The 17,789-nt window shown below is 39.6% G+C and overlaps 1 pseudogene; it reads right to left on the reverse strand.

Moving 5' to 3' along the window:
- Positions 1–214: 214 nt before the first annotated feature.
- The window catches only part of LOC101680478, a 102,359-nt pseudogene continuing 84,784 nt past the window's right edge, over positions 215–17,789 (reverse strand).

Below are 17,789 nucleotides of genomic sequence, written 5' to 3' on the forward strand. Positions count from 1 at the left end.
TCTCTGCTTATTCTATTTTCTTCATAGGGGAACTCTAGAACTTACTTTCTGTTGCCTTTAATTAAACTCCAAATAGAGAACATATTCTTCTACGATCATAATACTGAAATGTCAGTGAACAAAATAGATAATTATTTGGCAAATGCCTAGTAAAGGATGTCAGCCAAGTTCACCCACGGCACTGAGCAGCAGCATCTACATGGCCAGGGCGTGGTCAGTGTTTGGGGACGGAGGTAAACATCCACAATCCGTGCATCCCTTTGATTTCTTCTTTCAGTGCCTGCTTTACCATCTGGGGCTGCTGGACAGTTTTCTTCTCCTTAAGCTCTTCTGTCTTGATCTGGATTTCATACATCGCCCCACAGCCTCCTGAAATGTCAGTGGCGTTGGTAGTTGTAGCTCCAGAAAACCTTGAGAATTTGGGTCACTTTGGGCTTCCCCTCAATTTTCCAGGCAAACATCCGCTGAGCACAGCGGAGAAGAGGAAGCCCGCGGATCCCACGGAGCAACGGCACTGCGGCAGCCGGGCTCCACACCACCAAACCTATCCTTCCTCAACTTTTTCACCTCTTTGGTTGTTTTACTTGTAAAGTTTCCTCAAATATATCTTTCAAAGGGTCTATTAAATGTTTGATTTCCAGTCCCATAGTTTTCATTTCCAGGAATTCTACTTTGTTTATTCAATGTGATTCAACAGTTTTTATTTCTAAGAATTTTAGTTTATTTGATGGCCTTTTTTGATTCATTTATAAAATATATGTTATCATCTACTTAGTGATATTAATTACAGTGTTAATTATTTGACTTCGTTCTTTATATTTTTCACCTACCGTCTGTTCTTTATTTCTACAGATTTGGTTTACATTCCAAAAGAAACTGCCTTAAATATCTATAGGTCCTTGGTTGCTGATTTTTAAGAATGAGGCACTAAAAAACTGAGTAAATGCTGTATGTGTAGACAGGACTTATTGACTGCCGCATTGACGTGGATCTGATGAGGTCATCTCACTGGACCCCTAATGGCCCACATCTGTAGACATTTTCTCTTAGATGTAAATTTCAAGAGAGAATTCCCCCAGCTCTTACCTCGGAGTCTGTCAGTATCACGAGAGCTCACTTAGGAAATGACTGGAAGAGAATTTCATGGTACAATATGTAGATTTTAATTTAATACCTTTGTGTTCTCTATGTTAGTCTTGCTTTCAGTTGTGCTCACGTCCAAAGTCTGCTTGATGAACCTCTCTAGAAATTAAACCTCCGTCTTCTATCAGCATGGAGAAGACCTTCAGCAAACTGTGAAAGTGAATCGGGAGACCTAACTGCTTTTATACAGACTTTCAACCCATCCTTATTTTTTGGCCCTACTTGTACCACCTCCCTCTTTTCAGAAGTACCTGCAATTGCTAAGCCTAATTTTCTCGGGCTCTGAGGCAGAATCAGCTGACCTCTGTGTTTCTCTCACTGCTAGCCTGAGTTTCAGATTCCTCGCTCTAAGTGTGTTACTATCCATATAGATAGGCAATAAAGATGGCCATAATTTTTTTGGCCCATTCGTTCTATTGAAACTACTACTTTGACTAATAAAATACGGCAGAAATGGAGCTGCGCCAACTATAAGACCCAGGCCCTGAGGGAGAGCCTCCATATCCCAGCTCCTGTAGGGGATTCACTGTAGGGGCCCTGAGCTCCTGGGTAAACAAACCAACCACCCTGCAGGACAGGCAACATGTAGGACCCTGACTGAGACTACATGGAAAGTGAAGGAGATCCAGGTGGGCTCAGACTCCAGCCCCCTGCTCAGGTTCATGAGTAAAGCCATCCTGGACACACTACATCAGCCCAACTGCCAGATAAACAGCCCTCAGGGATCATAGTCAATGCCATGTGAAGTGTAGGAATTGCCCATCTGAACCCTGACCAAAGTTTTTGTAGAGTTTGATAAAATATTTGCTTTAATCCATGAACTTTTGGGGTAGTTAATGATGTTAGCCATAGATTACCGGAAGAATCTGTTTTTCCTTTCCAAATTATGTTGTATTCTTCTCCCCTCCTGAACTTTCTGTCCTTAAGACTTATGGCTTTTTTTTTTTTTTTTAATCTCTACATTGTTATTTTAGGGAGTGTTCCGTGGCGGTGGTATAGAACATGCATATGCTGTCCACCATGCCTAATGAGAAGTCCCCTCAGTTATTCTTTCATCTCTTTTGTATTCTGAAGTATGATTTATTTTTGGTATATTTTATTGTTAGGTTTTTGTCAGATTTTCAAAACAGAAATGGAAAAGCCTGATGGCATAAGCTATCTCTTCCATTAATTATACCTCCACAAACCAAAGTCATTCTGATAAAACAATTACATTCCTCCTGGTCTACCAACACATTTGCGATATTAAGATTGAGCCATATTTCTAACAAAGTTTAGCATTCATTATTCTTCCCAGAAAAGCCAATGACAGATAACAGCAATGAATTTAATGCCACATGTCAACTCATTTTACAGAACTAAAGAGACTGTCGTTCATTTAAATCTTTTTTTTTTAAATAGTTAAGGAAATGTCTAATCTCATCTTTTAGCCCAATTCCTGACAGGACTTGGTAAAAACTGGATCAAATTAATGCTTTCTGGCATGCATTAGCAGCCAGCAAGGTCGTTCATTATTGTGTGAAATAAACCCAGCATTTTAAAGAGACAAAGATGCCATATGAGAAAAGAACATACTAGGGCTTCATCCCAATCACCTCTGCACCCCAACCTAAGTTGTATCACATGAGCCTCTTCAGGAATGTGGTATTAGGTGGGAGCATAACCAACAACAGGCACTCTGATACTTCCTGACATATGGCTAAACAGCCCTTACAGTGACTCAGGGATTTACATGAGTCTGTGACTCCTGCTACCAAAAGCCGGATTATAACTGAGAATTAGGGAGTGGGGGAAGATGAAGGAAAGGTAACCCTAAAAATGTCTGTATTTCAAAGCAAGTGCTGAAAAGACATTAATTTCCTGACCTGTTCTCTTGTCCCCTGTGGAACTATCTGATGAACATTGCATGTGGACCCACCTCAGGAGAAGGGAAAGAATAGGGATTCTGGAGATTGGGATGTACAATGTGCTATAGTCCAGTGCTTCTCAGGCTACTGTGCATACAAATTATTGAAAACATTGTTAAAATGATAAAATGCAGATTCTTTTTTTCTAATTTTTTTTAAAGATTTTATTTATTTATTTGACAGAGAGAGATGACAAGCAGGCAGAGAGAGAGGAGGAAGCAGGCTCCCTGCTGAGCAGAGAGTCCAATGTGGGGCCCAATCCCAGGACCCTGAGATCATGACCCGAGCCGAAGGCACCGGCTCAACCCACTGAGCCATCCAGGCGCCCCTAAAATGCAGATTCTGATTCACTAGGTCTTGTTAGTGCTGAGAGTCTGCCTTACTAATAAGATCCAAAGACTTCTGGTCCACAGAACACACTCAAGAAGTGAGACTACAATCAGATGTTGACATATTTCTCTTCTCTCATTAAATTTCAGACCTCATCCTCCTAGTATACCAACAAAATTGAGAAAAGTTTTTACCAAGGGTATAGGGCAAAAGAGCCCAACATAGCCACTTAAAAATTAGGCCTATTATGTACCCTTACATACCTCACTCTTTTAGTATGCTTTTTTTTTTTGGCTTTATAAAAAAAAATGTTATCATCTATAATCTTCTGAGACTTCCTTTTTTTCATCGTGTTTCTAAAATTTACCCCTAAAGTTGCAGCTTCAACAATAATGTTCTGATTCTTACCCAGGAGGTGTGTTCATTAAGTGTTCATTTTACTACTATGCTTCAAGATTAAACATCACTATATATTCCTTTATATGTATCAAGTGTTACATTCTTTTTTAATTTTTTAACTTATTTATTTGATAGACAGAAAGCAAGCAAGCAAGAGAGAGAAAGAGAGCATGTGCACAAACTAAGGGAGGGACCGAGGGAGAAGCTGACTACCCACCAAGCAAGGAGCACAACATGGGGCCCAATTCCAGAACCCTGGGATCATGACCTGAGCCGAAGGCAGATGTCCAAATGACTGCCCTCCAGCCACCCCCCAAGTATTACATTCTAAAACCATTTCAACTAAATATTTGCCATCTCTGCACTTCAAGTTCCTAGACCCATTGACACCACCAGCAGCACCTTAGTTCTGACCATCTATTCCATGGAGCCCAAAGACCATATCCCTCAACTCCAACCCCCCTCCCTCATTTGCTTTCCTCTAACTGACGCTCTTAATCCTTCAATCCCTATACTGATCTTTCTACCTGTATTACTCAACTTGAACTTGTGCCAGACCACTGCAGTGTCTCAGCAACTTTATTCAATAATATAATATTCCTGCTGATGTAAAACCCAGAGCTGAAGTTCCTGACCAGGAGATCATGCAGGCAGTTCTTCTAAGTGCTCAACTCTGGACTTGGGATATTTCCATTGTGTGTTCTGTTATATCACAAGCCTTCCGTTCCTGCTGTGTGGCTAGAGGGGAAAGCACAAGGAAGATTGCACAAGGGCTTTCTATGGCCCAGAAGTGGCATATGCCACCTCCACTTACCTTCCACTAGAAGAGCTCAGTAACACTGTCCACTGGACACAAAGGGATACTGGGAAATATATTTTCCCCTGTGTGCCCAGGAGAAAAATAAAATAATTTTATAAACAAAGACAAAAAAATAAAACTTACCCACTCTCCCTGCCGCCATACACAGTGCCTTAAAAACTAAATACTGGGTAACATTCATGAAATGAATTGGCAGGGATAGTTCCTTACCCATGTAGAGGGGTATAATCTGACTGCGTACCCCTGTTTCCTTGAGTAACTGCTAAATATTTTGAAGCTCCATTTTCTTTTATTGGTTAAAAAAATATGTTCCTATATAATTGAAAATCAATAAAATATTCTTTGAGAACTACCTTAGGACCAGATTTTAAATTACAGTCCCTGTTCTCCAAAGGCTTACAATCCAGTTAGGAAAAAAAGATACTAGCTGTGGAATAATATAGACTCTAGATATCAATTTTAAAATAACACAAGACCAGTTGCCAAATGGTTGTTGCCAACTCTATAGAATATAAATTTTGATAAGATGTAATAAAGTATGGCTGGGGAAATCTAGAATCCTTTGAAAAGATAGATGATAGGTGATTGACTGTTTGATGATAGATAAATAGGTAGATAGATAGATAGGATAGAACCTTTTCTCCAAAAGGCATAAGACACTCTCGTGATGCACAGAAAAGTACAAATAGAATTTAATGTACTTTATTAGCTTGACCTATGCTGAAATAGGCCCATTTATCCTATAGCTCAGTTCCTAGTATAGTTTATGTCCCAGTAAAAATAAGATACTATAATGTTCTACTCTGTTATGATTCCATTTTATATTAAACTTTCCCTTGGTAATAAGGAAACAGGCAGGTTCATTCATCCCACAGGGCCTCTAAATTCAGTAGACAACATCCTGTATTGCCCTTAAAATTAATCACATTCCAGAGTGCCTCAAAATGAACTTTAGCAAATAATGCAACTGTGATAAAATTTGCATATCAGATTTACAGTGTGTTCAAGGCTTCAATTTTCCCCCATCTCAGCATTTCTACCCTAAATGAAATTGCACATAACTAGTAAGAGCAAAGATGAAGTGTGCTGCGAGAAATGTCAACCTTTCTAAAAGAAGCAGATACGTGTGACTTGTGCTCTGGGACCACAGTAACAGTGTTTAAGCAGATGGCAAAGCTGCATGTAGATTTGCAGTTGTGGCTTGGAGCAGGACACACAGGTTATCTAGAAAATAAGATCTTCTCATACTGGCAGTTTCATAACAGGAAGTGGAGCCATCTAGAATTATTATTTTTTTTTTAAAGATTTTATTCATTCGACAGAGAGAGATCACAAGCAGGCAGAGAGGCAGGCAGAGAGAGAGGAGGAAGCAGGCTCCCCACCAAGCAGAGAGCCCGACGCGGGGCTCAATCCCAGGACCCTAGGATCATGACCTGAGCCGAAAGCAGAGGCTTTAACCCACTGAGCCACCCAGGCGCCCCGCCATCTAGAATTATTAAAGGGAATAGTTGTCGCTCACATTAACGAGTGTGGGAAATACACCCGGCATTTCAAAAAGATAGAGGAGCCATCCCAACCCCTCTTGCACCCCAATCCAAGTTATAAGACATAATCCTCTTCAGAAGCATGGCATTAGGTGGGAGTGTAACCAATAACAAGAGGTCCAAGGGATATTCTCCTAGAAGTCAGCCGGCTACTGACATATGACCAATTATAGAAACTTAGGAATTTATATGAGTCATATAAATTCACTTATAAGAATTCTCACATGTCCAGAACAAGCCAAAGGAAAAATCGAAAGGGATTCTCAACCTAAACTTCCATTCCCATGACAAACTTTTCTCTCCTGCCCCTACTACAGACTCCTGATGGCCTCCAGCTCTCTTCCTCCATCAAAACGTTCTCTTAGAAAGAGATCTGCTACCAGCAAGCTTCCTATCAGTACCCTAGGGCTGTACTTCTCAAATAAGAATCATGGAGAAGGTGGAACCCCTGCCAGGGAGCGGTGTTCCTGTGGGCACACAACATCTCAGAGTAAAACAGGCCATGCATTGAGAAAGTCAGCTTGATCCAAGGTAGAGAAATTTTCTATTGTTAAAAAACACACAGGGGCGCCTGGGTGGCTCAGTGGGTTAAAGTTTCTGTCTTCAGCTCAGGTCATGATCCCAGAGTTCTGGGATCGAGCCCCACATTGGGTTCTCTGCTCAGCAGGGAGCCTACTTCCTCCTCTCTCTCTGCCTGCCTCTCTGCCTACTTGTGATCTCTCTCTGTGTCAAATAAATAAATAAAATCTTTTTTAAAAAAACACTCACAGACAACTAGGGTTAAATTTATGTTTAAATTAATTCTAAAGATAAACTCTCCGTTTGTGGCAGGTTGGCTTCCTAATTCATTTGGATCTCAGGTCCAGACCTACATATTCACCTTCTTCTGCCCTGATGGATAATTGGGAGGAAATTTTTGAGAAACACTGTCTCCACACTTGTACTATGTTTAGATCTACTTTAATTTTCAACCCAGTCTTGTTACTTTCCAATGAGTCGGGAGTTATACCAGTAGAGGAAGCTTTCTTATCCACTTTTTCCTGCATGAAAATACCTGAGGATAAGATACGCTAGGATGGCTAAGACAGAGAGTGATGTTCAACAGAGTATTAGAATCTTGGCAAAAAGCTGATTATGATCCTTCTCTCTGGAGGGGATACTCTATTACCTCACCCCATACTTCTACCTTATTCATTGAGCCAAAAAACATTTAAAGTCAGTTCTCTGTAAGTCAAATGCTATGCAATCATTAAGAAACTTACATATGATTGAGGCTGGGGATAGGGAAGGTCAGGAAACTTTATTGTAACATACTGCAATGATCGAAACTCAGGGACCTTCAAAATGACCTTAGACCTTAGAAATGTGTCTAAAAATCAAGAGAGTAAGAGAATAGCAACCAAAGTGAACCCAGGGATGATGCAGATGTTGGAGTTAGCACTTAAGTCCCCTTCCATTCTTCACTGTTGCCTCTCTTTTTCTCAACTCAGTCATGAGCAAGTCCAGGAGACCAGGACATACAACCTTCAGGACTCAGACACCAGCATACAACACAGAGCAGCATATGCCTGAGGAGGAATCTGAGGACAGAGTGTCCCAGGATTGACACAGAAATCATACAGAATGATGACTGCAGAATGGTTACTAAGTTTGGCAAATATAAAGTCAATGATGACTAATCTTTGAGATAATTAAGAAGTACTTAGAAAAAGTTTGTGAGTAAGAAAACAGAGTAAATCATACAATACTAGAGCAGATAGAGAGCAGATTTAAGAATACAAATTTAAAAACTAACCTTGGTCGTGAGCATATGGAGAAAGAGGAACCCTCCTACACTGTTGGTGGGAATGCAAGTTGGTGCAACCACTCTGGAAAACAGCATGGAGGTTCCTTAAAAAGTTGAAAACAGAGCTACCCTATGACCCAGCAACTGCACTACTGGGTATTTACCTCAAAGATACAAATACAGTGATCCAAGGGGTACCTGCACCCCAATGTTTATAGCAGCAATGTCCACAATAGCCAAACTATGGAAAGAGCCCAGATGTCCATCAACAGATGAATAGATAAAGAAGATGTGGTATATATATATATATATATATATATATATATATATATATAATGCAGCCATCAAAAAAATCTTGCCATTTGCAACGACATGGATGGAACTAGAGGTTATTATGCTAAGCAAAATAAGTCAATATGAGAAAGACAATTATCATATGATCTCTCTGATATGAGGAATTTGAGAAACAAGACAGAGGATCATAGAGGAAGAGAGGGAAAAATGAAACAATGAACTAAAGAGGGAGAAAAACCATAAGAGACTCTTAATCTCAGGAAACAAACTGAGGGTTGCTGGAGGCGGGGCTTGGAGGGATGCAGTGATTGGATGATGGACACTGCAGAGGGTATGTGGTATGTGCTGTGAATTGTGTAAAACTGATGATTCACAGACCAGTACCGCTGAAGCAAATAATACATTATATGTTAACAATTTTTAAAAAGAAGGAAAAGAAAAACATTTAGAACAACACAAATGTAAACTAAATTTTAAAATACATTAATAAAGATTTTAAAATAATTAAATAAAAGACTAAACTTGGGAGAGCGCCTGGCTACAGCATGTGACTCTTCCATCTCAGATTCATGAGTTCAAGCCCCATATTGGGTCATGGGTTTAAAGCTTACTTTAAAAAAAAATTAAGTGGGAAGAGATCACCTGGGTAGCTCAGTGAGTTAGATGTCTGATTCTTGATTTCAGGTCAGGTCATGATCTCAATGTTGTGGAATCAAGCCCCACCTCAGGCAGGCTCGGTGTTGGGCATGGAGCCTGTTACTGATTTTCTCTCTCCCTCTCCCTGTGTCCCTCCCCCCACCCCCCTTGCTTGCTTTCTTTACTCTGTCTCCCCCCCCCCAAAAAAAAGATTAATCTTGGATGACAAGTATCAAGATTTGCACCCTCCTACTCAAATGTGCAAATAAATATTTTAATGTAAATTTACTTTTATAACTAACTTCATTCTGTTTTGAGGCCCCATTCCTGTATAGTAGCAAAAACAAAACTCTCATTTGTCCATTTACAGTATCTCAGTCTTTTCTTTAAAATTAATTCAGGCTCAGGCCTCTGGGTGGCTCTGTTGGTTAAGCATCCGCCTTTGGCTCTGGTCATGATCTGGAGGTCCTGGGATCAAGTCCCACATCATGTTCCTCAGGCAGCAGGGAGTCTTCGTCTCCCTCTCATATTCCCTTCATGCTTTCCCTCTGTCTCTCTCTCTCTGTCTCAAATAAATAAATAAAATCTTTCTTTTTTTAAAGGAATCTTAAAAAAAAGATTAACTCGGGCTCTTTTAGATTACTCTTTGTGGGCATAATCTCAGGGATCACTTACTTAGGTTCTCTATTTCCTGCTTGACCTAAATCCTGGGGAGCTTACTTATCACTGTGGCAGCAATGTAAGGGATGTCCGGGGTACATCTGGCCCTCTTTTTCAAATATTCATCACCTTCTTGAATATGTCACTCATTTCACATGCTCCCCCGTGACTGCCATGAGCCCAAAACACAACGAAAAAATAGAACACAGACAATGTGACTGAGGCCCAGGTAGGAATGCATTATTGCCACTAACATGCCATGCCCCCACCCCCACAGAATAATGGCTTCAGCAGAAGAGAAGGGCTTGAGGTTTCCTGTCTTCTCTGAACTGGTGTTCTTAAATTCCCCATAGGCAGCACTGGCGACAGGATCTGTGCGGTAGCTCCTTAATGAACAAGGGAGACATCTCATAACTGCGTAGGTTCACTTACGTACTTTTCTGATGGACATCATTTACACACTTGCTTACTAGGCAACCACAGTGAAAGCAACTTTGAGCCATTTCCAGTTCATCATTCTGGCGAGTCTTTAGCTGATGGAGACTCTTATAGCTTGCCTAGCTCAGCTTCTCCTGCCACTGACCCTCTGCCACTCCTTCTTCACCTTGCCCCTTAGCTTTCTTCCTCCTTAAAACTTCAATTTCTCAAATAAGAACTCTTCCCCTGAACCGTATCTTGCAATTTCCTTCCTGGCTTGCTCTGATCCCTGCCAGGACAACTTTTCCCTTAGATAACATCCCCCAGCCTCTCCTCCCCCCGGTTTCCTAGCCTCAAAGGCAGGGCAGGCCACCTTTCTAAAGTCATTTGTATCAAAAGAAAAATAATTATGCAATAAACCACCTTAAACTAAATTTCAGGAATTTCTGGCCTCAGCACGTTACAAATCAGGCTATGCTTGCAATATTCCCTTATTCTACCAGTGTGTATAACTACTGTTGTTAGTTGCCTATGATCACTGTGACCCCAAACGTGGTAGCTGAAAACAACATGAATTTATTCTCTTACAGTTGTGGAGAAAGTCAGTTTCACTGGGCTAAAGTGAAGCTGTTGGCAGCACTGATTCCTTCTGGAGCTCTGGAGAGAATTCATTTTCTTGTTTTTTTTTTTTTTTTTTTTCCCCAGTTTCTAGAGGCTATCTGCATTCCTTTGCTCTGGACAACTTCTCGGCATCACTTTAATCTCTTGCTACCATCATCTTCACGAAACTCCCTTCACGAAACATCATCTTCCTTTTATGAGGTCTCTTGTGATTACATTTAGGGCCTCCCCAGATAATACAGGATAATCTTCTCATCTCTGAATCCCTTTTGCCATAGAAGATAATAGTCACAGGTTCTAGAGATTAGAACACAGAAGTGTTTGGCAGAGCCACTATCTAGGCCATCACAACTATGAATATATAATAAAAGAAAAATGCCAAATGTCAATACCACCATGGAAATAGAAGAGAATACTTCAGTAACAATAGGAAAAAGTAACTTTTGTAACAAAACAATTACTAGTGGTAACTAGATGGCTCAGTCATTTAAGCATCTGCCTTCATCTCAGGTCATGATCCCAGGGTCCTTGGATCAAGCCCCGCATTGGGCTCCCTGCTTAGCAGGGAGACTTTTTTTCCCCTCTCCCTCTGCCCCACACCCTGCTTATGCTCTTGCTCTCTCTCTTTTTCTCTCAAATAAATAAATAAAATCTTTAAAAAGAAAACAATTACTATAATAGTCATTTTTTTAAAACTTTCATAATATTATCAAGGGCTTTCCATTTGAATAATTTAAAGAGCTTCAAAATTTATCATTCAACACCCAAGTGAGGTGGGCTTCATAAAGAAATCATTTTTCTCTTCACTCTTAAAAAAAATCTAAGCTCACTCACAAAAGGATTAATGCAACAATTTCTACATAGACCAGGTATAATTCAAATAAAACCATGACGAAATAACAGTAGGTCAATACATATTGTCCAGCATCCTAAAGTTTAAGCCTTTTTCTTTTCCTGCTTTTTGATTATTATATAAATAAAGTGGATATGTCAATAACAAAATAAGGTGGATATTATCAAAGTAAGGGTCATCAAGTAGCAAGGAAAGTAAATAAAGTGCTTTAAATATCATTCAAAGATGTCTTTCAGAAAATTCTGTGCTTAGGTAGACACATTTTGTTTTTAAATTACATCTTTATCTTTATAGTGGGTCAGCTTGTCAGTAAAATGTTAAGTACAAACTTTCATCACAGCATTGAAAGACATATTTCATGAACAATATTACCTGGGCTCCTACAGGGTATAAATATGTACTCTTCCTTAACAACTTGCCAAGCACTGTGAATAACAGTCCTTTCTCAAGATTCATAGTGCATATTCTGACCTAAGAGCAGTACAACCATTAATTTCTCTGTGCTCCAGTTTCTTCATCAACGGTACCTAGTGCTTAGGGTTGTTGCACAGATTAGATAATACAATACTAGATAATACTAGAGGAGTACCTGGCAGACAAGTTCCCACTCCATTTCAGCAAATTCCATTTTCTCAGCTTTTAGATTCACTGCTTTAATTATTAAAAACAAGAACAATCTAGAATGACCATAAATTAGCGATCTTAAAAATAAATTATAATGAGGTACCCAGGTAGCTCACTGGGTTGAACGTCTGACTCTTGATTTTTGGCTCAGGACATGATCTGCAGGCTGTGGGATCAAACCCCTTAATGGTCTCCACACTTAACGGGAGTCTACTTAAGAGTCTCTCTCCTTTTCCCTCTGCCCTTTCCCCCTCCCACGTGCATGCGTGTTCTCTCTCTTTCTCACTCTCTCATAAATCAATAAATTAAATAAATAAATAATGAATCCATGCAAAGTACATACACTCATCAAATTAGATCACAAAAAGAGACTACCTTAATAATAAACAGATCAATGAAACAAAATAAAGAACCCAAAATGGACCCACATAAATATGTTTCACTGACTTTTGAAAAAGCTACAAAACAGTTCAATGAAGGAAAGATGGCCTTTTCAACAAATGATGATGCAGCAATTGGACATTCATAGGCAAAAAAATAAATAAACCTTGATTTAAATCTTACAGTGTGTACAAAAATGAACTCACCATAGATCACAGACTTAAATATAAATCCTAAAACTGTGAAACTGTTAGGAAGAAAAATACACAGGGGAAATTATTTGGAATCTAGAGCTAGGAAGAATTTTTAGAATTGACACCAAAAGCAAAAGCCATAAAAAGAGAAACTGATAAATTGGGCCTCATCAGAATTTAAAATTTTGCTCTATGAAAGCCCATATGAAGAGGATATACATACAGATGGCAAATGAGCTCATGAAAAGATGTTCAACATCACTAGCCATCAAAGAAATACAAATTAAGATTGCAGTGTGATTTCAGTACACACCTATCAGAATGGCTAAAATAAAAAAGGGCCAGCACCGAAGCCTGGCAAGGCTGTGTTTAGAAATTGGATCATTCATTTACAGCTGATGAAATTGTAAAACAATACAGCCATTCTAGAAAACAGTTTGGCAGTTTCTTATAAAACTAAATACTCCACTACTATACAACCCACAGTTGTACTCCTGGGCCTTTATCCCACAGAAAGGGAAATTTACATTCACACAAAAACCTGTACATGAGGGGCTCCTGGGTGGATCAGTCGTTAAGCGCTGCCTTCGGCTCAGGTCAGGATCCCCAGGTCCTGGGATCGAGCCCCACATCAGGCATCCTGCTCAGCGGGAAGCCGGCTTCTCCCTCTCCCAACCCCCCTGCTTGTGTTCCCTCTCTCACTGTCTCTCTGTCAATTAAATAAATAAATAAAATCTTTTAAAAAGAAAAACTGTACAGGAAGATACCCAACAGCTTTAACCATAATAACCAAAAACTGGCACCAATCCAGATGTCCTTCAACAGGTGCAAGGTTAAACAGATCACAGTACACCCACAGCATGGGATACAACAGCAACTGAAAGAAGAACATACCCATACACACAACCTGGATGAATCTCCAGGGAATTATACTGTGTGAAAAAAAGCCAGTTTGGAAACCCAACTGTGCTACGTATGGTTCCAACAACATAACATTCTGGAAAAGGCAGAACTATGGAAACAGTGAAAAGATCCATGGTTGTAGGGGTTGAGGGGAGGAAGGGCTGAACAGGCAGAGCACAGAGGATTTTTAGGATAGTGAAACTATTTTGCATGATAATGTAATGGTAGATATATGTTACCATAAGTTCTTGCAAACCCATGGAATGTAAAACACCCAAAGTGAACTATGGACTTTGGGTGATAATGTGGTGTCACTGCGGGTTCATCAATTTTAATATATGTAGTTTTCTGGAGGTGGTGGGGGGAGGCCATGCATGTTTTAGAGCAGAGGGGTATGGGAACTCTGTATTTTCTGTTCCTCTTTGCTGTGAACTGAAAACTGCTCTCAAAAAATAAAGTCCATTTTTTAAAAAAGGTTACCTCAGGCATGATTCTTTTTATACATCTTTATTGACATGGCAAAATGTAGCAATAGGAAACAGATTAGTGGCTGGTTAAGGAAAATGTGGAAACAGGAGGAAGGTAGGTATGGTTATAAAAGGATAACACGGGAGATCTTTCTGCTATCAGACCTGTTTAGAATCTTGACTGTAGTAGTGGATATAAGAACCTCAATGATGATAAGACTGAATAGAACTTAACATACACCCCTACATACAATATGCACACATACACGCATGTATGAGTGTACAAGTAAAACTGGGGAAATAGGAATAAAATATGTTGGATTGCATCCATGTCAATATCCTGGTTGTTTTCACACAATAGTTGTTATCACTGTGGGAAACTAAGCATCGGGTATAAGAGATCGCTCTGTATTATATATTACACTGGTATGTGAATTATAATTTTTTCCATTTTAAAACTAAACTTCCTATCCAGCAGGTTTTGAAGATTTCCTAGAAACTTGCTGTACCCTTCTTAGTTTTGCCATTTATAGCCGAAGTTCACACCCGCTATGGTCATCAGCAAATGAATGTAACATGCTTCCTCTCTTTAAGAACTGAAAGCTATTCTAGCCTTAGAAATTGTCCAGTGTTGTGGCATTGGAGGCTTGTCTCCCCTGCCTGTGAGGTTGTGCAGCCCTGCCCCAGAGATTAAAGGAACCAGGGTCCATGGAGTTAGGCCCTGACAGTGTTCAGTAGCTCATGGGCTTTGTCAACATCACTGAAACATCTGTGAAAATGATCTGCTCAAATGGATTAAAATGGCAACTTACTGGCCTGGGGAGAAGAAATTTATGCCACAGAAAATTATATTATAAAGATGTAGCCCGCCACCAACAAAAATATTATGGCAGAAGGCAGTGGGCCATGAGAATATTGGAAAGACCTACAAAGGGAACTTCTTCCTCTTCAGCAACCATCAGGGTATACTTCTGGCATTTTCTCCAAAATAAAGAGGATCAAACTAGGTGCCTGTAAGCTTATCACTGCTCAAAACTTAATTTCATTTGAACCATGAAATCATATCTTCTGTGTAAAGTTTAAAATGCAAAGATGTTGTTGGGTTCTAATTGATATCATCTGATAAGAAATATCAGATTTTGATACCAAGAGAAGTAAATGTTAAATATTAAACAAAAAAACATCAGAGTCAGAATACTGAAAGACCACATACTGAGCAAGGGATGAAAGCAGACCCGGAGACTGGTTTACTGTTTGCTTTTAATTTTTTTTTCTTTTTTTGCCTTTCCTTTTTCTTCTACTTATCCCCTACCTCCTCTTCTTCTTATTGTTTGTTTTGTTGCATTTTTTTAAAGATTTTTCACTCAACTTGATCTCCCAGGTTCTAAGTAGTTCATTTCTGGGTTTCTGATGGGCTTAGGAAAAGGGGTGGAGGAGGGAATATAGAAATACATTTGCATTCAGAACTGAGAAGCAAACCCGTCAGGAAAGAATGTATCCAAAGAATATAAATAACTTGGCCAAATGACCTTAGTCATCAACAAAGAGAAAGCAAAGTGTTTATCATAAGCCATCTGTCCTGACCCATTCATTCAATCCTAGTTAGGTTTAAATCACTATATATATATGTGTGTGTGTGATCTTTTCACTAAAACCTAAGGCATCCAAACAAGGCAGCACTGGTTTGGTATTTTTATGACAAAGCAAAACTCAGCGTGGGAAAGGGACACCCTCCTACCTCTGCAGGGAGGGGGGCCGGTGTGGCTGAAGGCCCATGTTTCACTGAAGGTCCCACACAGCATGGGAGTGCGTTAGGACATCCAAAGGCAGCACTGGCACTGGATGGTGGTGCCCGGTGGCTGTGTGTACTAGAAAGCTGTGGACACCAGAAGAAGCTAGGAAAAGCCTTTACATAGCAACTAAAAAGACATCTTTGTAAGAGCACAAGAGACAACCCTGCAGATGCCCAGAAATGTGTAGAAGAGATATAAAGGATAATAGGCTAATAGAAGTAATGAAATAGTAGATGGTTTTAAAAAAATCCAGAAAAAGAAAAACACAGTTTACTATAATTAATAAAAGTACATTTTTAGTCTTAAATTGGTATAGCTCGGGGGAATCCAAGTTTCAGGTACATACAGTTTGCTATCATTTAACGAAGAAAGTACTCAATTGGAATCAATTGATTTCTGGTCTTCTCTCAGATCTACCTGAGTAGACCCTATGTATGTTTATGTATGTCTTTTTATTCTTTATATAATTAGTTAAATATAGCTTTATCTAATGACAAGTTTTTCTTTAAGATGTTATTTATTTATTTGAGAGAAAGAGAGTGCACAGGTGTACATGAGCTGGAAGTGGGGGAGGGGCATAGGGAGAGGGAGAAGCAGGCTTCCACTGAGCTGGGAACCCAACACAGGGCTCTGACCCAGGACTCTGAGATCATGACCTGAGCCAAAGGCAGACACTTAACCAACTGAGAAACCCAGACACCCTCCAATGACAAGTTCTTACACCAGAATATAAATAATTGAAAAAATGATCATTATCATTAGCTGTCAGGGAGACTCAAATCAAAACCACATTGAGGTTACCACCTTACACAAGTTAGAATGGCAAAAATTGACAAGGCAAGAAGAAACAAGTGCTGGAGAGGATGTGGAGAAAGGGGAACCCTTTTTCCCTGTTGGTGGGAATGCAAGTTGGTGCAGCCACTTTGGAAAACAGTGTGGAGATTCCTTAATAAATTAAAAATAGAGCTACCCCATGACCCTACAATTGCACTACTGGGTATTTACCCCAAAGATACAAATGTAGTGAAAAGACACTACATTGTTACTGGGCTATCTATACCCCAATGTTCATAGCAGCAATGGCCACAATCGCTAAACTGTGGAAGAGCCAAGTTACCCATCAACAGACGAATGGATAAAGAAGATGTGGTCCATATATACAATGGAGTATTATGCCCCCATCAGAAAGGATGAATACCCAACTTTTGTATCAACATGGATGGGACTGGAGGAGATTATGCTGAGTGAAGTAACACAAGCCGAGAGAGTCAAGTATCATATGGTTTCACTTACTTATGAAGCATAAGGAATAACATGGAGGACATGGGGAGATGGAGAGGAGAAGTGAGTTGGGGGAAATCAGAGGGATAGACAAACCATGAGAGAAACTATGGACTCTGAGAAACAAACTGAGGGTTTTGGAGGGGTGGGGACTGGGAGGTTGGGTGGGCCTGGTAGTGGGTATTAAGGAGGGCATGTATTACATGGAACACTGGGTGTGGTGCCTAAATAATGAATCTTGGAACACTGAAAAAATTAAATTAAAAAACAAAAAAATTACAATGAAGATTTGATCATTGCAGAGAATGTTTAATATGTAGTTAAACATTATGAAATAAAAATGCTAACACATGAAATGCCGAAAAAATACTTGTAAATAAAAATTTCAAAATGCAATTTCATGTATACAACAATTGATTGTCATCAATGAACTAAATGCAGCATATAACATACTATCAACCACCCAATAGATGTGATCATTTACCTCTAAGCAAGCTAACTTTAACATATACTCCAAGATATAAAATAAAAGTTCTTCACGAAGGAACATCTAGGTCACACTTGCAACACATTTCAATTTGTTCTGTGATTTTTACCTAATATCTAATAAATTCCTTCTTCCTAAATGGAAAATTCCATGGCCACCTTTGGTCATTATTTCCACATCTGAACTTCATTCTCTCAATAATATGCTTTAAGCATCAGTCCCTTCTTTGTTCTATTTCATGCCCTCTTG

This window comes from Mustela putorius, unplaced genomic scaffold (genome assembly GCF_011764305.1).
Source record: "Mustela putorius furo isolate JIRA1106 unplaced genomic scaffold, ASM1176430v1.1 tig00000382_pilon_pilon_pilon, whole genome shotgun sequence".
Classification (NCBI taxonomy): Eukaryota; Metazoa; Chordata; class Mammalia; order Carnivora; family Mustelidae; genus Mustela; species Mustela putorius.